Genomic DNA, 22754 nt, shown 5'->3' with positions numbered 1-22754 from the left:
ATCCATAGTGATTTCTTTTGAAATTGAATAGCGGTAGATATTTATTACTCAACCTGCAGCAGAGGTCATTAAAAAAGACAACTATTCTGTTATCAACGTCAGTTGCTTGACTTTGGCAGATGGTTCTACATACATGGACATTTAGCATATGTTTTCAAAAGCCGAAATGGAAATCATATGACTTGCAAGGCTGTTTTATAAGATTGGAGGTCTCTTATAGTTACTGTGAGACCTTTTGTTAAAGGTAGATCTGCCCTGAGAGTTTCTGAGCAAATTCTAATAACAAACAGGATCTGGTTTTTTATTAGCAGGGCAATTATATTCTTACATAGCTCCCAGTTGGCTTTTGCAGAGTTTTCAAGCAAACTGTTTTCGAGGACTGCTGAGATACTAGAAAACAAAATAAATGTGCAAGCTAGCTTCATGAATCTCAAGCGTTTGACTAACACACACTTGGTAATGTAAAGTCGGCCTGGCTATGATTTCTTGTATACACCAGGGTCCTTTGTCCATCTGTGCTTAATTGTAAGTGATATGCAAAGGCAGAAGCTTTTAGCGGTTTAATCGCCAACCAGTTTCTTCCTCTTGAAAATGGATGTGACAGTGAAATGCCTTCTACCAGGCCAGGTATTTATGGTCTTTTAAAATTAGTTAAATATTTGTCGTCCATCTTAGTTTATAGTGCTTCCTATGTACTATAGTACAGTGTACTTCTATAAACCCTGTCTAGAGTTAGATAATGTACATGCCATGGCTTCTATAAATGGTGAAAGAAAGCAGCAGGGATGGCAAGAAATCCCCTCTTCCCTTAAGAATCGACCTCATAGATACAAACAAAAGTTGTACTCTTCCCTGAACTCTGTTTTGCATGCTTCCACGACGACTAATGACAGAAACACTTAAGCTGCGTTCAAACAGCACTTTATTCCATTTTCATGTGTTACCTTACCAGATAATTTCCTCATTATTTGATCTTTCACATAATATAAAGGCCAATTCTGGAAATCTTGTCATAATTAAGGGTCCTGCTACTGAAAACAGGTTGCAGGACTGAGTTTTGAACACATTGTTTATCAACTCGAGTACCAAACTCCTAAGCAATTACTTGATGCATAACTTCAATATAATTCCTTGGAATTTCAGATTTCAAATAGACTGAAAATTGAACAAACTGCCCTGTTTACCACACCCTGAGCAATAGTAAACTGCATTGTAGCTGCTAGGTGGCATATGTTCCCTCTGGATGACAAATGCCATCAAACTCACAGAGACTTGCTGTAATGGTTCTAGGGGTTGCTCGTGCGTAAATCGGCGCCACACCCGTGGCTGTCTCAATCACTGGCAGAATCCGTCAGTGGGCGTTTCTTGAACTTCTTCCAGCAAAGAAGCTCTTTGATGCCTAGTCTCCGCCTAACCCTGCTGTAACCCTGCTGGGGCAGCCCTCTCTCCCTTTGCCCTCTGGCATCGGTCGCACCCCCGTACATATTCCCGTACGGCTTCCCTCACCTTTGGCCACCAGAACTGCCTGGTGACGAGCAGCATGGTCTTGTGCTGTCCAAAGTGCCCAGCTGTTGGGTTGTCATGGAGCTGTTTAAGTACCTTCCCCCTCAAGGTCTCCCCCGGTACGTACAGTGTCCCCTTATAGTACAGTAGCCCTTCCTTTTCCTCAAACCCTCCATGGTCTTCCCTTCCGTCCCGGAGTTCCCTGATTTTTGCTTGAGCAAACGCGTCGTCTCTAGTAAACCCTGCCAGTTCTCGTTTCCCAACCAACGTTCCCCCACACACACACCGTTCCTCGGGAAACACGTGTCGGGTTTCCGGTGGTCCCTCTCCCTCCAGGTATTCTGGAGGGAGCTCATCCATTGACCGTGGCCAGGGCGCTTGGGACAACTCATCTTTCACTTCGGGGGAAAGACCCGCCTCAAACAACATTTGTATCGGTTCAGAGTCCAGATCCCACCCGAGCCGGTGTACTAACATCGCAAAACGCGACCAGTAGCTTCTGACGGACTGGCTCCCCTGCTTGCACCCCATCAGTTCCCGCCGTGTCAAGCTTTGCTCCACCTCACTGGAGAACATCGCGTCCATTCCCTGAAGGAATTTCTTAAGGTCCTTCAAGGCATCATGTTGCGTCGCCATTAGGGGCCTGATCCATTTGCGCGCCCCATCCTGCAGATGCCCCACAATGTAAGCCACCCTCTCCCTGTCATCAGCAAAGTCATTTTTGGGGAAGCTCCAAATCATACTGCACTTCCGTTCGGAAAGCATTGTAGTCTTGGGGCTTTCCACCAAATTTGTGTACCAGCCCCGGTACCTTCTTTGCGATGGGGGTGGCTCTGACCTGTGCATGCTGAGCCCATCTTTCCTCCAGCCGCGCTGTCAGGATAGCTACATGCGTCTCCAAGTCTCGGTTCCTCTCAACCAGACTCCGCACCGCAGCTGGTTGCTCCGTCTCTCCGGCTGTTCCTGTTTGGCTCATCGTGCTGCCTCTCCGGGGCTGCGCACAAGCAACGTCAGGGACTGACGGATTGCTGTAATGGTTCTAGGGGTTGCTCGTGCATAAATCGGCACCACACCTAGCTGGGTTGCCTGAGTGAACCCTTTCTGTCTGGACAGCCACTCGCCCGTGGCTGTCTCAATCGCTGGCAGAATCCGTCAGTGGGCGTTTCTTGAACTTCTTCCAGCAAAGAAGCTCTTTGACGCCTAGTCTCCGCCTAGTCTCCCTGCGTGGAAGCCTTCTGCGCAGGGAGGGTGTGGGCAGCGGAGGACCCGTGCTCTCCCCGCTGGTCCCCAGCGAGGAGTCATGGAGCCACCTCGCCGATTCCCGCATCTGCCCCCCTTTTCCACTGGTGCTACGCTGATTTCCTTCCCCAGAAGATGTGCTGCTTCTCTCCCTCCTGGGACACTCTCCGGAATCCCTCTGGAGCCCTCCCTCTCCCTCTGGCTCCGATGGCAGTTCCCTGACACTTGCTCTTAAGTAAGCATGCACAGAATCTGCATGCTTTGTGGGCAGTTGATGTTTTAGTGCTATGTATCCATCCTGCTAATATGGCTAATTAAAGGAGAATGCAAGCTTACCAGCAAGATAGGAATTTGAATCCGCTTTAGCGACTGGAAGTGAAGAACCAGGGGTGGTTGCTATTCTAGGCTGATTCCCCTGTCCCCCAGCTAGTGTGGGGCTTTGGGAAGGAGGTTTGAGGCTCTGGCAGGGTCCTAGAGCCCTCCTTCCTTCTTCCCAAAGTTGGGCAAGCACTAACTAGGCTTTAGGAAGGTGGAAGGAGGACTCTAGGACTTTGTCAGAGACTTCATGCTTCCTTCCCCAAGCCCAGTGCCTAGTAGTGCCATGCTTACCAGGCTTTGAGAAGCTCCCTGCAGTTTAGCAGCTGTAATTCAGGATTTTGCGTGGCAGAGTAAGAAACCATGATGGCATAACATTTTCTGCGATGTTCCCATGTTTTTCGGGATGGTTGATGAGTATGCCTACAGGTAGACTGCGTAACAGCAACCACAGAATGCTACAAAGCTAGCCATGGTCATCCTCACTCCTACTTTTCTCCCACTTTGATTGCAATCCTATACATGCTTACCTGGGAATAAAGCCCATTGGACTTTGGTGGCCCTACTTCTGAGCAGAAATACAAAGGGTTCCACTTGTAAGCGCACATTTTTTAAAAGGTTGCAAACTTCCCACTGTTAACTGCTTGCTAAGTTGTTTATCTGTATTTACCCAGTGTTCTGTTTTACTTGTTCCACACAGAAATCTTTGTGAGGACGCAATGTATGAAGGCTCCTGTAACCACCATATCTTAAAAATAATTCCTAAGTGACTCATTATGCTCTGCCTTCCATCAGGTGAGCTATATTCCAGCACATCTAATGGCCTTATTTAAAAAAGACTCACTAAACGGCTGTTGCTGCTCCTTATTGGTCCCTCTCTTTTCAGTGGCTGCTTTATCCTGCTTTGCTATTTTACATGCTCTGCTTTTATTTTTTGCTACATAGGCTTTTAAAAATTCATAATTATTATGTTATATATTATGTTGGCCAGTTATTTTCTTAATTACCTTGAACACATAGTATAAAAATTGAGATATAAATCTAGTAATGAAATAAACTATCAATATTCCATTAGGACTTGAGCCATAATGCCAGCTCTGAAATTGAATTTGATCACCCACTTGTAGTGATTCAGACATCCTGCATAGGAAGGTATGCAAATGGTGTGAAAATAATCAGCACTGAGAATTCCAAGTCCCCTTTTTTTCAGTGTTCTGAAGAAAAATTATCTGCAACTCACCCACTCTCCGCAGAGTTCAACAAATATAGAACACTCCTTGGGTAATTTGCCTTCCGTTCCTAAGAGAGGAAGCAGAATGGCTCTCATTTCAGACATGCAGATCTAAATATTTATACAGGAGGATTATTTCCCGATTAGGCCAGAAAAGAATTTGGCCTAATTTGTTGTATTGCTGCATTTATCAAGCAGTGTGTTCACAGTAGAGCATGACATTTGAGTTTTTCTGTCCTTGCAGATAAAATGCTGAATGTTTTGTAGAAAACACAACCGCTCCATGAACAAACAGTCCCACCTTTCCAACCTGTAAAGATTAGAGGATCACTGAGAAAAGAAAACACTTTCTGAATAGTTACAGAAAACTGAACCAATATTCAACAGCTTCAAGTATCTGCAGAAATGTCTTGTCCAATATCAGCTGTTTAGTTAAGATAAGCAGGGGAGGGGGCTCTGCAGACCCCATATGAGCAGGATGCTGGTGGAAGCCATATTTACATCAAGGGGTCTTGTGAGAGATTAGAAACATGAGCTTTTCATGTTTTATAAAATTCAAGGACTGTGCAGCATAGCATAATCCTACAGCATAAACCTGGAAGCCTCCTCTTAAATCTGAAGGGGCAAAATTGTTAATATATCATTCTTTCCCACTTTGCTTTTTCTGCCATTAATTTTCCTGCCATTAATTTCTTCTACTCCTTGCCCCAAACATTGATGAATACCCAATGTCAGTTTCCAATCTATAGTATGGAATGTGGCCTCTAACAGCCTTGGTCATGGCCATGCCAAACATTTTACTGGGTTAGTGGCAAAAAGCTGTTGAAGAAGAAACCCACGTAGATGGCATTCATATACAAGTCTTACCCAGGAGTAAGTGCCATGAACTTATTCAGACATGTGTATGGTTAAAGTAGTCTTGTAGTCTTAGATAAAAGGTTTGATAAGCAAAATGCAGGCTGGAGATTACATGGCACAAAAAAACCAATAAACGGTCAAGCATTATCAGCAAGCGGGATTAGGGAGAAATGGAATTTGTCTTGCATTATGAGAGCACTTTAAAGCAAAAGTAAAACCTTCAGTAACAAAGCAGTGCAGTCTATATATTAACTTACATTGTCATTCAGATGGTGAAGATGAGTTGATATTGTGGGGCAGCTGTTTGCTGTATTATAGGGCTTAACCTTAACAATAAAACCTATTCATACTGGAAAAAAGGCTTATCATATCACAAAGAGTACCATCTCTAAATCCCGAGGTAACTAGGAAAAAACAAGTATTTCCTCTTTTAAACTGGTGATAAACTTTCATTTGCAGAGTGCTAGATAAATGAAAGAAATTCTCTATTAAAAATAGACATTTGAGTCCAGGCACTCAGACTTTGGTAGGGTAGGGAAACAGGCCTTACAGTTTACATTAATCAAAAAGGTATTTAGTACAAATAAAACTGCCTTTTTCTGCACATTGCCAAATGCTCACACTTATTTCTGTAGTTGTCTTGTAAAACTGAAGACTTAACATGCTCAGAGATCTCCTGAGCACTTCTGAAAGGATGTCTGCTATCAGTCTGACAAGACCAGTACACGTGGTTAGGATATAGGGCTGGCAAGAGCATATTAGTACCCTAACCAGTTGTTAGTTAAAGTTATCCAGCATATGTATCTGTTAAACTTAGTTAAGTGGAAATAAGAAGATGATTGCACCTTGTCACAAAACTGAACAATTCTTCTTATTGGAAGAATAATAATTTATTATTCGTACCCCACCCATCTGACTGGGTTGCCCCAGCCACTCTGGGTGGCTTCCAACTTATATTAAAACACAATAAAACATTAAAATTGAAAAAGCTTCCCTGTACAGGACTGCCTTCAGATGTCTTCTAAAGGTTATGTGGTTACTTATCTCCTTAACATCTGATGGAAGGGCGTTCCATAGGGCGGGTGTCACTACTGAGAACGCCCTCTGCCTGGTTTCCTGTAGCTTCACTTCTTGCAGTGAGGGAACTGCCAAAAGGCCCTCAGTGCTGGACCTCAGTGTCTGTGCTGAACGATGGGGGTGGTGATCTTCAGGTATACAGGGCCGAGGCCATTTAGGGCTTTAAAGATCAGGACCAACACTTTGAATTGTGCTCAGAAATGTACTGGAAGGTTACCTATGCCATTCTGAGCTTGATTCAGACAACCTATAAGTATGTATACTACAACTTCACAACATCTTCTCCACTGCCCAGTAAGCAAATCAGCAAATGAAACCTGGTTAGCTTTGCCACAGCCTGATGTGGCAAAATGGAGGTAGGCTTTTCTGTGGTAGCACCAGTCTTTTGGAATGCCCTTTCTATATAAATACAAGAGGCCCCATCACTATTGGCATTCCACTAGCACCTGAAAACACAGCTGTTTAGGAAAGCATTCCCCTGATCTTAAATCTTATCTTGAACTGATCCTAATGTTTTAACTGTTTTTAACTGACTTCTTTTGTTGTATCTTTTGATTAAGGTTGTTTTAATGTTCTGATAAAATTGTTATTTTGTATTTTAATTATGTATGGTTTTAGATAATTGTTGAGGGGTATAAGCTGTGAGTGTGTGTGTGTGTGTGTGTGTGTGTGTGTAAAGGGTTCCTCATGCACTTCCACATTTTTAAAGTTAGCTGCTGTTAACTTATAAAAAGAGATTGCTCAACTGAATAATTTTAAGGCAGCTGAAAACATATTTGAAAAGTAAGATTTCTGAAAAACAGTAAAAATGGTATTATGGCTTCCTGTTTAGAAAGAAAAGCTATTATTCTCTTTGTTTGCTATCATTTTGCATTAAATTGGTGTCTGAATAGCTTTCATGCCTATAAAACATACTTCCTCTTCCATTAGACATCCTCTGTGTAGCACTGTTTTTGCTGGAAGTAATTACTGTTTCAGAGAAGTAATTATCAGCAGAAAACCTCAATCAAGACGAACTTCATTATTCTGTCAAGTTAGGGCTCCTTATTCAAGCCCTCTCACATCCTAGGGTATTAGTCTAATAAACCATAACAATATTTTAAGTGCCTTAAAAAGAAACTGTTGTACAGCATAAGCATGATACCTTCTTGGTCCTACTCTGGCAAGGAATCCTATGTAAATTACGTTTTTTCAGGGTTGTGTGTGTGTGTGTGTGTGTGTGTTTGTGTGTACACACACACACACACACACACACACATTCTACACACTTGAATTGATTTTATTGCAATGGGTTATAGTTTTGTTCATTTAAAAATTACTGTGCTGCCTTTCATCAAAATACCAGTGTGGATCACAAAAATGCAAATATGTTCATCATAAAATCAACACATTAAAAAACCCACAGCAATATACAAAGTATCGGATACTTCAAATGCCTGATTACTGCCTCAGGGTTTTTTTTTCTGTGAAGGGTGATGGTTTGTTTTTATTATATATTTTTATTATTGGGCATCATCCTGGAATCCAGTTGGTTGAAGGGCAGTTTAGAATTTGTAACAAATAACTGAATACCTAATGATGGTTTCTCATTGGAAACTACAGCTGGTAGAGATAAAATAGCCACCAGGATGGTTTAGGATTTGTACTTTTTGTATCATATTATGCTGCTCTTTCATCAATTGCATGGGTTTCTGATTAACCTCCAGGCTCAAATCAAAGTGCTAGTTCTGAGCCATCAAAGCTTAAACAATTTAGGACCAGGATATCTAAAATATTGCCTCCTCCTGTGTAAGGATGGGCGAGTATATCGATTTTGCTTTCTCATGGTTTCTTATTTTTCTGCTCTTTCAGCTTTCCACTTTCCACATGTTCATATCAGTTTACCTTTAAAAAAAAAAGTCCTCGTAAATTTTTATCAGCATTTCAGTACAAACTTATTCTAATATGCAAATATTGGTTTACAGTTTTGTCCAGTATACACATTTTTGCAATGCAATTTCCTCGAATATAATGCATATTTTTATCCAATATATGCATTTTTATGAGCACTTTAGACATACAGTGGCACCTCTGGTTACGAACTTACGGTAATTCGTTCTGGAGGTCCATTCTTAACCCAAAACCATTCTTAACATGAGGTGCGCTTTCACTAATGGGGCCTCCCGCTGCCGCCGCGCAACTTACGCTCGCATCCCGGGGCAAAGTTAGCAACCAGGAGCATCTACTTCCGGGTTAGCGGAGCTCGTTACCTGAAGCATTTGTAAGGAGGACGCTCCATAACCCAAGGTTCCACTGTAGTGTGTGTGTGTGTGTGCGCGCGCGTGTGCGCGCGCAGGCAGGCATATAACTGACTTGGAAGAGCAATAACTACATTTGAAATAAATGACAGAACATGCTGTGTAGACTGCATGTATTTGCAACTGTGCAGGAATAGGTCCTTCAAACATCAAGATATTGTTTCTTTTTCACTATGATTCAATTGAGAGGGCATGAATTCTCTATCAGATTATAGGGGGAATATGAATACCACCTGCTGGTGAAAATACTACACTGGTGCATTTATGTACTTGAAGGTCAGTGTATTGTATTTTGAAAAAAGCTAAAAGTTTTTGTGCAAATATGTGAATGAATTGGGCTATGCCTGTTTCACAATTCTGAGCATGGAAAATGCATAAGATGTTGCCAGTGGCAGAGGGATGGGGGTCGGTGGGGTCGGTCCACCCCGGATGTCATCCCTGGGGGGGGGTGACATCACCGCGCCACCCCCTGGATGCTCCCTGCGGGCGGCTAGCCCCGCCCCCAGGTGCACAGCATGTGTGCTGCTCAGAGTGCCAGAGCAGCTAGCTCCGCCTCTGGATGTTGCAGTTATAAGTTCTGTTCAATAGGATTTGCTCTCAGATGAGTGTACATAGGATCATAGCCTTAGTATGCCACTAAGCTGATTCATTCTGTATGCTAGAAGAACTGATGCCTGTACTGTTGAAATAAATGTTTGGCTGTGAAAATGAAGCTGTTGCAATACAATCTAGGTGTTGCTAAGTAGAAGGGTTTTGTTTTGTCTTTTGTTTTTTCGCTACAAGTCTTTTCTCAAGGGAAACCTACATTGTAAAGGTCTGTACTTTGGAACTTCCTGCCACTACAGAGATTGGGAAGCACAAAACACATTTTTCAAAGTGAACAGAAGAATGTGCTAAGAGGAATCAGTAATATATTTTAAAGTACCAGTACCTAGGATATAAAAAGGCTTTCAGACACTTTTTAAATTTGAAAAGGAAAGAACAACTACAAATATCTATAAAGAACAGATTCCACAACTGTGGGGTATACCACAGGACAATGGCACAAAGCACCACCATTCTAGATAAAATGGATCTGAAAACAGCAAATGGTGTCTGAACCCGGAGAGTTTTTAGGTGCACACAAATCCATTAACAATTTCTCTTTCATATTGATTATACTAGCATTGTTTGGCGAGTGAGCAAAATTTTATTTTCAAAATACTTTAAGATGTCATTTTGAAATTGAATGAAGAAAATCATTTTTTAAAAAATCTTGATTTCAATAAAGCAAAAACATTACTTTATATATTGAGATGGTTTTCAAAACAAAACTCCAGCTGAAACACAGCAGTCCATTTTATTTAGTCCTAGCGGTGAGGGAACTGTAAAAACATACGTCTGGTTTCCACGTATCGCTAAACCGAGCTGTAGCTTTGCAAACCATGGCTTAACTATAGTTAGGAAATTCTGGCTGCTGCTCCGCTGCTGCTGCTGCTGCCACCGCCACCATGCTGCTGGGAGCTAAGCCATGGTTTGACTTAGTGTTGCATCTGAACCCAGGCTTGTGATTTGTCTTGCTCCAAACCACAAGTTGTAAATAAGTTTTGTTCTGGGCTTACTGCTTTTAGTTTGGAGAAAGCAAACTATGAGCCCCGGTTTGAACACTGAGCCAAACTATAACTTAGCTTCTGGTAGCATGCCTGTTAAAAGGGGGGTGGGATAGAATGGCCATTTATTTGCGCACCAGCATGCTTCCTCATTCATGCTTAGCAATGGTATAGTACAGTGCTATGTGTAAACGAGGACACACACACACACACACACACACACAGCTTCCCTCTTACTCAAGTAACAGATCAATTGTCAGTAACTTAAGGAAAATGCAGAGGACCTGAAAATTTTCTAAAATGTTTCTGAGGACATCTCACATCAACTTAATCCATCGATAAGTGTGAAGGAAGTTACTGGTTCAAGGCTGCCCCCTGAAGGTGGAGCTTAGAAGGAGATTTAGAAACAGCTCAGTGTGTGTACCATATTTAATCAAGAGTTATTTGTCTTGATAAGTTGTGGAATATCTTGATTAAAGGCCCTTAATGACATATTAATTGCTATGTCATGTAGCTATTAGTAATATATATATGTATACACACACACATACACACACCCTGTAGGAATGTTTCAGTTCTAATCGTATAGCATCATTGTTTCATATGAACAGTAACCTGTAATGTAAATTTAGCACCAAATCCTTATTCTTTGACTGCTAAAGTGGTTACAAAGCAGACTCAATTGCACCAGACTGTTGAGTCATTCATACATGACAAGTGCTCTAAGATGTTTATGGGGAAATGAATACAGTATTAGTACAGGATGAGGGACAGCGTTCTTTAATCATTCAGAAAACTTGATGAAATGTAGATATTTACAATTAATGAGGTATCACATATGCTGATCACTTTAACTATATGCTCAACAGTCTCTATCAGCCATCATTCAATATACCGTATTTTTTGCACCATAACACTCACTTTTTTCCTCCTAGAAAGTAAGGGGAAATGTCTGTGCGTGTTATGGAGCGAATGCCTGCGGGTGGCGGGGGGGATCTGTTGCAGTCGTGACCAGAGGATCTATGGTTCCCCTTCCTTCCCTCCTCTGTGGTTACAAAGCATGGATCCACATGGATCCTCAGGATTTTTGCATTGGGCTACTCCAAACTCACTGTCAGATCACATGTCTGTGGCCACAGCATGAACCACAAAAATCATATATCCATTATTTCGTTTAGAATATTTTTTTTCTTGTTTCCTCCTCTAAAAACTATGTGCGTGTTATAGTCTGGTGCGTGTTATAGAGCGAAAAATACGGTACACAGAAAGGATAAACCATCAGCAATAAACTGGCATGATATTGTTAGTTTAAATATTGTAACTCGAAATTTATGGGAGCAACAATGTCACCTAATACTTTAGTATTCTCTTAATGTTTTATGGTAGTATTTCCCAAACTGATCACCTCCAGGTGTTTTGACCTGCAACTTCCATCATCCTCAGCCAGCATGACCAATGGTCAGGGATGATAGGCGCTATAATATTAACAACATCTGGAAGGCCACAGTTTGGGGACAGCTGTTTACAGTTTTCAGCCTGCATATTTTTCCAGCTGTGATCATTTATAATTATTTTGATAGAACAAAGCTGTAGGAGTGGTGATAATAAGAGCATGGATGGTCATAGTAGTGACTTGCAGGTTCCAATCTATAGAATTTTTATTTCATTTGTGGTGTTGTTATGCAATTCAAGGTCATGCACAGGATAAAATAAAAACATGGACACCCATGGCATTTGTAGTTATTTTATAAATTTCTACTCTTTCTCCCAAAGTTGGTTTGAGACAAATGCTTTCAGGGCTTATTTACACATGCATAGGCATCACTTGATTGCTCAGCAGTGGATAATTGCACCTCAGTGCCCCCCGGACCCACTCCCCACAATAAAGACAAGATGACACAGTAATTAAGGTTAATGCTAATGGGCGTAATTTAGGCCACAACTTTATTGATTACAGAATGTGAGCAGTATTGGCTTAGGCATTTCCAAGCAAACTATATCTGACTTCCGGCCCGCTTTGCTGGAAGTCAGCTAAGGGTAAACCCCAAAGGGGGAGCCCTTCCAATATGAACCGACTCGAGCATCCCCTGGGTTCCCTGGGGTCGTGGCATGGCCCTAGCCCCTCTGTGAGCTTCGGACAAGATCCAGACCCCAGGATTCCTTTAACGGAATACCCTAGAGCATGGAGGGGCAGGTAATGGCCGCACCTCCTCTTCCCCCCACACCTCTATTCCAATGCCTAACCGCCAAACCTTACAAAGTTATGACGATTGCTGAGAGGTAGGAGAAAACCAAGTGGCCAAATGCCAATTTGCCAAATGGAAAAAATTCCTGCCTGGCCCCCATTTCAAAACGGGCGACCGAACGAAGTTCAAAGTAAGGCCAATAGTGAAACCTGAAAAAAGGGGTGGGAGGACAGGAGAACCACGGTGCGAGGCAAAATGGAACAAAATGGCGTTGCACCGGGTGCTCGGTGCTGTGACGTGACTGGGACACCTCGCCGTGACGCGGGACGTTGTCCTGCCCACGCTGAGGTGGGAGGAAGTGTGCCCAGGAGGCCAGCGCGCCCCCGCTGTGAGGCAGAAGCGACTTCTAGGATGAACATGTGAATAGTTCAGTCTTGTGATTAAGGTCTCAACATTTGTGTTCAATCTGTGCTGGTTCATTTGTAATATTTTTATTCTCAAATCAGCACAGATTTAGTGGACAAGCATTTTTAGTCATAATATCATTCCCCAGCCACATGGTCTCTTTTTGCAGAGGGGACAATAAGGCTGACATTCCCAAGACTACTTGCAACTGTGCTACAACATTAATTTAAATAACCAGAATAAGCAACTATTCTTTATTGTTGTTTTGTTTTGGTTTAATTATTGGGTTATTGTTTTGTTGTTTTGGTTTAATTATTTACTTGTGTTTTGTCTTGTATTTTATTCTGTGAACTGCTCTGGGATTTCTTGATGAAGAGGAGTATATAAATTATTATTATTATGATGATGATGATGATTATCATCATCATCATCATCATCACCACCACCATCATCATCACCACCACCACCAGTGGACTAGTTGGACATTGCTGTGACTTTGTATTCTAAAAATATCACAAAGCATAAAATTAAAACCATTTTCCAGGAGTTCCCATTAATGTTATTCAACCTCATGGTAGATTAAATAAATGATAGATTGAATGAAAAATCGCCTGCCATAATTTGAGCATACTGACTAAAACTTGATCTATGATGTATGTTATGATTTTTTTGGAAGAGAACACCAGGACATTCACTTCATGTTCCCAAATGCTAAAACTGTCTATCCACCTGCTCCTGGCAATCCTGAAGAAGATAAACAGCTTGTTAGGGTAATGAAATCCATAAATGTTTTCTTACAGGAAATTAGTTTTAGAGGCACATGTAATCAGTGTGAGCCATGCTATTTCCTTTCAAGTTGGAATGTTGAGAATTGGCTTAGCATGATTCATACAGAGTAATAGATGACGTGTGCTTGGGGGTCTTATGGATGGGGACAGTGGCTTACACCAGAAGGGTTTGCTGACCTCTGCCTTGCTGAATCACTGCGGCATACTGGGATGGAGAGTGGAAGGGGCACCGCAGTGTGGTCGGTGTGGTGCAAACATGCCTGCAGAGCCAATCTGGCACATTTGCATTGCACTGACCTCACCATTGCTGTCCCCTCCCCCATCCATCCCGCTGCTGCACCAGCCCAACCAGATACAGTGGTACCTCAGGTTACATACGCTTCAGGTTACATATGCTTCAGGTTACAGACTCCGCTAACCCAGAAATAGTGTTTCAGGTTAAGAACTTTGCTTCAGGATGAGAACAGAAATCGGGCTCCGGTGGCGCGGCGGCAGCAGGAGGCCCCATTAGCTAAAGTGGTGCTTCAGGTTAAGAACCGTTTCAGGTTAAGAATGGACCTCCGGAATGAATTAAGTACTTAACCCAAGGTACCACTGTAGAAATAAAAAGATTGCTGCAGCCCCACCCTGCCATCCACTGCTGCATGTGACTCATTGAGCTCCTCATCCCAATTATGCCCCCATTCTTTCCAGCCACCATATCCTCCCTAAACAGTATACCACATCCTAAGTTAAGATTATCCATTGCATTGCCAATGCACCGTTTTGTTGTATGGTTATTTTTGCCATGTGTTTTATTTTTTTTACCCCTAACTCTCTGGTGTTTTTTTCCAACCAACTTTTAAACTGAAAAAAGAATAATAAATCCTAACAGTTTGATGCAGTTTGTTGATCAGTTCAACTTTACCTTTCAGCCATTATTGAAAGGAAGCTTTCAGCGCTAGGATGAAAGACGTGAATAACAAACCCATTTTGTAACATGAGGAATTCTTGTTACTTCCCCTGCGATTCACCCCAGGAAGAGACTGGAGAGGACTTTGGGCTCGTGGCTGCTCATTCACTTCCTCTCCCAGTCTCTGCGGCCCTCTCCTTGCTCTTCTCACCAAAAAGTGCAGTGGAGAATTTTATAATACTTTGAATATGGCATCTCACCTTACTTGAGGAGATTAACCAATTGTTAACTCTGTATGACAGCTCCAAAAGGCTACAGAGAGAAATAACCGTGTTCACAGAAAGATGGTACATTATTAAAATGCATACTTCCTGGCTAAGGAATCAACATGCTGTTTCATTTTCTCATTGAAATCGTTTAGTGGTTAAGAGCGGCAGTCTCGTAATCTGGGGAACTGGGTTCGCTTCCCCGCTCCTCCACATGCAGCTGCTGGGTGACCTTGGGCCAGTCACACTTCTTTGAAGTCTCTCAGCCTCACTCACCTCACAGAGTGTTTGTTGTGGGGGAGGAAGGGAAAGGAGAATGCTAGCCGCTTTGAGACTCCTTAAAGGGAGTGAAAGGCGGGATATCAAATCCAAACTACTACTACTACTACTACTACTACTACTACTACTACTCTTCTTCTTCTTCTTCTTCTTCTTCTTCTTCTTCTTCTTCTTCTTCTTCTTCTTCTTCTTCTTCTTCTTCATAGTGGCAACCAGCATGCTGAACTATGGCTCTACCGACAGCTACCCATGAAATGAAGTTTAAATAAAGTTACCATATCAGTATTGCTGCGCTGGATCCTCTTGGTTTTCCACAAATAAAGTAAACCCATTAAAAGTAGTTGGCATGGCTAACTTACATCCATTAATATCAATGGGTCTACTCTGAGTAAAGCATATTTGGCTGCACCCAACTGTCACTAAGCCCTTTTCTTCCATTGATGTGTGACAGACCAGAGACATGTCAGTTGCTGTTACATGGGTAAAATTTATTTTAATGGCAGAAGAGGGTTAGAATGGGTTTTATTAATTAATTTTCTTCTGAGTTGCATATTGAATGGCTTTTATATGAATTGTGAAGCACTTTCAGACAAAAGTTGTGTGTGCACATTGTGGCAAAGGGATGATGCGAAAGAATAATTATTCTTGGTGTAAAAATAGTAGCCTAATAATTACGTGAACCATAATACTCTGTTGTTGACTTTAAGGATATTCAAATGGGTGTAAGTAAATTATAGTATTAAAGGATGCAAGTTTGTGCTGTGAGTCATGCTGACCAACAGAGTTTAAATTCAGTTGGCTAGCAGAATAAGTAATTGCCTGACTATGGTTTAAAGAGCTATTCTGGTCATATTAATTATAGAGAAGAAAAACTGAATACCGTATGTGTGTTTTTTAAGGTAAAGAGGTGTGTGGGTGTAGAGAAATATGACTGCGTGAATACAGCAGCAAGGAGACAGAATGTGATTTTGCAGTACATTATTGTGGGATTTAATACGAAAATCTGAACGCTTTGGAAAAAAGAATTCTAAAATAGCATGTTATAATTCTGCAACCTTGTGCAGTAGTTGATTACAGGGACATATACTGGAATTGTTTGGGTATTTGTAACACTTTCTTAACTCATTGTGTATGGGAGGCAGATGAGTGGTATCTTTATATAGCAGAGGAGAAGTTGATGGGGGAAACACTTCTGCAAAAAACCTTATTGACATTTGCTCTGATACAGTGGTAAAATGTGGGTTTTCCCAGGGAAACAACAAAAACAAAACCTCTCAGACATGGAGTTTTAAAGCCCAGATCTGTGTCTAGAAATGCAGCACAAAAGGAAGACTAGCTGAGCCCTATGTTGAGCAGAGGAATGACAGGGAAAGAGGCTGCTTAGGACTTTCCCTTTCCACATTTGTCCCCTCAAAATCATCTTGCACTAGCTGAGCCCCCCCCCCCTGCAGAAGAAATGGAAGCCCCATGCCAGGTTTTTTTTGGGGGGGGGGGAGGTTTTAGTAGGAACAGTTTAAAGGCACACTATCCCACTCCTCTTGCACTCCCATTCACAACTTTCAGTGTTGCTTTTCAGCAGCAAGAGGGAATGTCAGGTATCTGCATGACTAGTTTATCTCTAAATTTATGGGATCAGTCTTTTCTGAGATTGGAAACTTTCAGTTTCCATCTGAAAACATGAGTAACTTATGCAGGCTAGTTAACACAAAAATAAATGGGTCAGATATGCTGATGGTATATCTCTGGTAATGCATATGCTTTTGACCTGATTTATACTACAGTGGACACTCAGGTTACGAACATGATCCGTGTGGGAGGCACGTTCGCAACCCGTAGCGTTCACAACCCACAGTGCCATGTCTGTGCACGCATGGGTCGTGATTCAGCGCTTCTGCACATGCGCAAAGTGCGATTTAGTTATTCTGTGCATGCGCGAGCGCTGAAACCCAGAAGTAACCCATTCCGGTACTTCTGGGTTCGGCACGGTGCACAACCCGAAATCACGCAACCTGAAGCATCTGTAACCCGAGGTATAACTGTACTGGTTAACTACAGAAGTTCAGTTTCACTGCTACTTGTATTCAAGGATCGTGATGCATTAATATTTTCTCTAGGTGATTATTGCTATGCATTGGTCCTTAACTGTTAACAGTAGAGAAAGGAAGAGATGATATACAGGTGCCTTTTTAGGAATTAAAAGTAAGTGATTAGAACAACAGGTAAACAGCAGTACGTCAGTTGTAGCCCTTTGGGCTCCAGAATGCTACCAAAACAATACAAAATAAATAACATACCTTGATAGCACAAGTGTTGTAAAAACTCATGTTTGGACAACAATACATTTGCTCTTCTTCTGTATCGTTCCGCAGCACATTTGAATTGATTTTTAACTTGATCCTATTAAACACCTTTCTTTAGCTGCTTACAGCAGAAGTTTTAGAATCAGCACCTGCAGAATGCTTGTCTTCTCCAGAGCTCTCGCCATACTCCTTTTAGAATATGGTTCACCTTGCATTCAGATTTCACTTATACTTCCCACGCTATTGGTGCTTAAATCTTCCTAGGCAGGTGCAATTTGTTTGGGCCTTTCTTGCGTGGTGACAATTTGCTTTCCTCCAATCAAGAAAAAAGAACCACGCTGGATTTAAGCCTAAGGACAATTACATTATGCAACACTATCAACATTTAACTCCCCGCCCCCTTTCCCAGGTCAAATGAAGTTGCTGTATGTGGAAGTACTGCCGTCAAAATTCCTCACTGTTGAAGTGCCATTTAAGGCTGAATGAGACAAGTTGGAAAGATTGCTTGTTTCGACGTTGCTTATAGGCTAGCAGCATTAATTATTACATTTGGTTGCATTTCAGAACAGCCAAGAATCAAACATCACAAGTGACATTCTGCACTGAGAACTGCACACCATTTTCATTTCCTAAACACGCAACAAGTGAAAATGGAAAACTGACTACTGGAGGTATGGTTTCTTTTATTTCTTTCACTGCATACGTTTGTTCAGAAATTTGACAGAAGATTTCTAGTGAACATCAAGGCCAGAAGGACTCTAGCCCCCAGCTTCATTCAGCACATGCCTTGCATCTTATGAACATGGAGTGATTGATGATCACATTCCACAACCACCTGGTCTGGTTTCATGACGTTGTTTTTAGTTGCTGCAGGCACATTTATAATGTAATCATGCCTAGTCTAAAGGTTACATTTATTGGCATTTGATAATTTCTCATTATTATTCATCGTGGATCTTCCCTAGATGTGATCAATGTTTGATGTTTCTTATTCTTTGAGGCTGTTTGTGGTTTTGTGATGTTAACACATTACTGCGGCTTATGGCTTTGCACTGGCCTGGCATTCATTGCACCACATCCAAAGCATCTATTTTCCTGCACAGCAGCATGTAAGCTCATAAAACATAATTCTTTGGATTTGCTTTTAATGCACCTATACAAATTATGTCCCTGAAGAGGCAACAGCATTTAATTTTATATGCATTAAAGGCTCCCTTCAGCCAATAAAAACATCCGCATTAGATCGGTGTGGTGTTTTATTTCACCTTGGGGATTTCCTTTGGTAGACAATGAGCTGCGTTCATCAAAGGCAGCGTTTGACAGTCTCAGGAGCATTCTTAATGCTAATTATTTTACCTTGCTGCCTAACAAGGTCCAATAGATTTTCTTAATTGACGGCAAAGGTATCCTTATATCAGAAGGACGGATGGTGCAGATTATGAGTAGTGTTGTTTTAAATGCAGAAATAAAAACTTAAGCCTCCAGCAATGAGTAATTTAGGTTAGTGTTGGACATAGCGTGAACCTTTTAGTTCTAAAGGCTGGAGAAAATGTAGCTTGTCAGAGGGATGGCAGCAAAACCCTCCTCCCTGTGGTGCTTGATCTCTTCTTGCTTATAACGTTGGAGGTTATTCCATAATCAGGCTGGCCATCATATTGTCAGCCTCCCTGTCATTTCCAGTGTTTCCCGAGTATGCGTATTCTAGTGCCTACCGAGTATGCACATGTGTGGGTTGATCTCCACATGGTAAGTAATTCTAAATGTCACAGGCCAGATAAGAATCAGTTGCCATGGGGAGACCAATCTCAGCAGCAGCTGCACATGGCAACTGAAAAGTGTGTTCCAGCCTTTGAAAAATATTCATGATCAGGAATCTTGCGCAGTACATATTAGGAATGTGCAGCAACTACCTTATTCCTCTTTTATCCGTAGTGTGTGGAAGCAGCTGATCAGTTGCAGTTTCTCTCTGTGTCATTTTGATTCCATTTGTTATTTGGTTCCAGATCTGATCTCTTAAATCTGAAGCTCTATTTTGTCCCCGCTATTTAAAAATGGCAATACGTTTTCACAAGGGTGGATGTCTCCATTAGAAGTATAAGGATGCCAAATTTCAGGCAGCTCCATCTCCAGGGATTTTTGGGCAGCAAACTTTTAAAATAGTTTTTCTTTAAAGAAAAAGTCTCCATTTTTTATTTTCTGCCAGAATTGCATATAAACTGAAACTTGCCAAATCTCAGGAAGATAAGGTTAAGACAGATAAGTATCCAGTCGTCTTCAGTACCATCATAAAACACACATATTTACCTGAGGTGCTATGAACAGTCCATATGCTTTTGATGGCATAGCATGACAAAACAAGTTCTTGGGTTATTCTCAGGCAATCTACTACAAACAGTTTTGTCAAATTATTGAAAAATCTAAACTAAGTAAAGAAAGCAGGGTATAATCTACACACATGTTAAAAAGGTTGTGAATATGCTTTTTTTTTAAAAAAAAATCACTATGAAAAATGCATTGAATTTGCTATAGCCCACAGTCCCCATCTAATGTCACAATTGTATATTGCAGTTTACAACACATTCAAAACGTTTTATTTGCAGCTGTATAGCGGAGTCACAGGATTTTTTCCTAGATAAGGGAGTTGGTTTTGCTATCAAAAAATAGGTTTGCTTTCACTTTGTTGCTTGTATATTGACTGAAAACAAGATGCAATGGATGTGTTTAGCTCTGTATGAGGGAGAATGGTTACTGGGGAATGGTTTCAAATGTATATGTGAGGCTGGTTGCGTTTTCCTTTTGTCTGCTACTGTGGATGTGTGGTTTTATTGGTTTTCATGATGAAATTTAATGGGGGGAGTATTGTTTTATAGTTCGAAATAATGCTTTTGTTTTCTGACTTTTTAGCCACTATGAGTTTGTCAGAAAGGAGGCAAGATATAAGTTTTTAAAATAAGTAAATACAAACTTGCATAGTTAATTATAAATCAGGAATACATTTAATAAAGTTATTATGGAAGCAGATTTTGAAACACAGTATTTTGAAATGAATTTTATTACCACTGATAGGTGGATTTAGCTGTGGACTATTTGATAAGAAAGGAAGAACAGGATAAATAATGGCATAACTCTGACCTCACTGTTCTGACACATCTTGGATTCAGGGTTTGCTTTCAGAAGCCATCTTGGATTTACCTCAATTGCAAAAGGAGAAAGGTGGGTTTTTTCGTTTATAAGAGTTTAGCTTCAGTCCATCACCCATGCAGTGCTCAAGCTCTTTGTGGGTGGCTACTGCTGGTGATCTCATACACACTCCTGGTCCATATATATAATGGGTAGGCAAACTAAGGCCTAGGGGCTGGATCCAGCCCAGTCGCCTTCTAAATCTGGCCCATGGATGGTCCAGGAATCAGTATGTTTTTACATGAGTAGAATGTGTGCTTTTATTTAAAAGGCATCTCTGCGCTATTTGTGGGGCATAGGAATTCATTCATATATTTTTTTCATAATATAGTCCAGCCTCCCACAAGGTCTGAGGGACAGTGGACTGGCCCCCTGCTGAAAAAGTTTGCTGACCCCTGATATATATATGGATGTCTTCAAAGCCCCTGTGATTCTGACTCCAGCAGTATTCAAGTCTTGTGGGTTTTCCTTGAAGAAGCTTCTCTGATAACTGAGACCTGCTCTTCACTTACTACCAGACTATATGTTTTAGAAGGCATTCTGTACAGAAGATGTCCCTTCACCCTTGCACTTAGGAGACAATGACAATGGGTGCTTATAGAGTATTCAGACACATGCTGGAAGCACCCATTGTCAACTTCCTCACTTCAGATGGATTCAGAAGGAAGCTGTTTGTATTTTGGATTAATTGTAAACTATGCTAAAGGCAGTCATGGTGAAGATTATTGGGCCAACATAGTATTTTGTAGACAGCTTCTTTCTGGCCATACCGAGACATGCTTCCTTCTCTGGAATTGGTGCGTTCACTCTATAATATTTCTAGTTGCCACTGAACAGGCAGGAAATGGTATCCCATTTAACAAGCGGTCATTGGTTCTGGATTAATTGGACTCAGCTGTAGGTGTTTTGTTCACTCTGTTTTCCAGTTCATATTGGCTTTCATGCCACCTGGCAAATAAATACACAGTAAAGTGGCTGTCCTTGCTTCAGGCACATGTAGTATAGGTAACCACCAGCAAGAATGATGGGGACATGAATGGCTTTCCTACTGCCTAAGCTTCACGTGCAAAGTCATACTGCTATACTATGCACATGCACTCTGGGTCCTCAGAGAACAGCAGCTACTAGATTGTATTGAGCTGTAAATTTCAAGGAAGGGTCAAATCAGTCATAGACTATTTTGAGAAAGGCGGGTAACTGGTTCTAGAAAATAGGAGACCCTTAATTTTGTCACTCTTCTGGAAATTGCCTTAACTCTGAAGTCATGTTGATGTTTGTTGATCTGCTATCATGAAAACTGCATTAGCTCTCTGGAGGCACACAGCAGTCTAAATGTTTGTCATTGTATATAATGATTAAAGAGCTCTCTGAGGTCTGTAAGCTCAAATAAGTATATGATTTTATGTAAGTGTTAAAAGAGAAATCTGTGCCATTGTTCAAAAGCAGCTGCCAGACCTAAAGTTCACGCAAAAACCCTTTCAAGATCATGTAAAATTGCACTGATGTGGCAGCTGCTAATTTGGTTCTCTGTAAAGAATCTTTCCCATCTGTTCACCGAAGATTTTGAAAGATTCATTTTTCTTTGCATGTCATTCCTTTCCCCCCTTCCTTTGCTCATATTTCCTATCAAATTATTTATATATCATAGTCAGGATTTTAAAAATGACTGCCCATTTTGTATCCTTGCATTGTTTATTTTATAGTTTGATTACAGAACTTTAATCATAGGCTGTAGTTCGCAGTCATGTGCAACTGTTCCTCAGATTGTTTGGAATCCCACACATGCTAGTCAATTAATGGACTTTGTAAGTGGTTGTTTGTGCTTGCTCATTTGTCCTCTGTGGCTTGTTCTTCTGTCACTTTACTCTCAGCTCTCTTTCATCTTTGGTAAGCAAAGTGCTTTTGCATTAGCCATATTCTGTGGTATTCAGAGGAAAAAAACCAGATTTTGAAAAGCTAAACAGCTCAATGAAAGATACAAAGCTTGGGGAAATAAAGAGGTGTTGGTAGAGAGGTGAGCCTCTTTGAGGAGTGCATTCGAAAGCTGGGGTGCCACCACCGAAAAGGCCCTCTTTCCGCTCCCTTGTAGACTGTATTCTCAAATATGGTGAAAAACATAAAGATACCCACTGCTGCCTTGGCCCACATCCTGAACTCCTCTGCAAGCAGGATTCACCATCCACTTTGGTAGAGGCAAATATTTTCCCCATCTCTCAGCATGTGCAGGATTGTTCCTTCTACTGTAATGAATGGGGAAGCTCTTCAGGGTTGAAGAGCTTTGCATGCCCATGAGAATATTCATGTCTGCAATAAGGCATTGGATAAAGTCAAATATCTTTAGTGAAATCC

The 22754-nt window shown here is 41.4% G+C and overlaps 1 protein-coding gene across 9 annotated transcripts in view; it reads left to right on the top strand.

Moving 5' to 3' along the window:
- Positions 1-22754, top strand: part of DLGAP1 (DLG associated protein 1) — a 291661-nt gene that overhangs the window by 77341 nt on the left and 191566 nt on the right. For 7 of the 9 annotated variants that reach the window (XM_083518618.1, XM_083518617.1, XM_083518611.1 and 4 more), the window contains one exon: positions 17790-17896. The gene's annotated coding sequence lies outside the window, so the exon portion shown is untranslated. Of the gene's footprint in view, positions 1-3521; positions 3654-3757; positions 3853-17789; positions 17897-22754 lie in introns of those variants that run through there. The other 2 variants (XM_083518619.1, XM_083518614.1) reach the window with 2 other exon arrangements.

This window comes from Podarcis liolepis (assembly GCF_965112155.1).
Source record: "Podarcis liolepis genome assembly, chromosome: 8".
In the NCBI taxonomy this organism is placed as follows: domain Eukaryota; kingdom Metazoa; phylum Chordata; class Lepidosauria; order Squamata; family Lacertidae; genus Podarcis; species Podarcis liolepis.
This window is presented reverse-complemented; position numbering and strand designations above follow the sequence as displayed.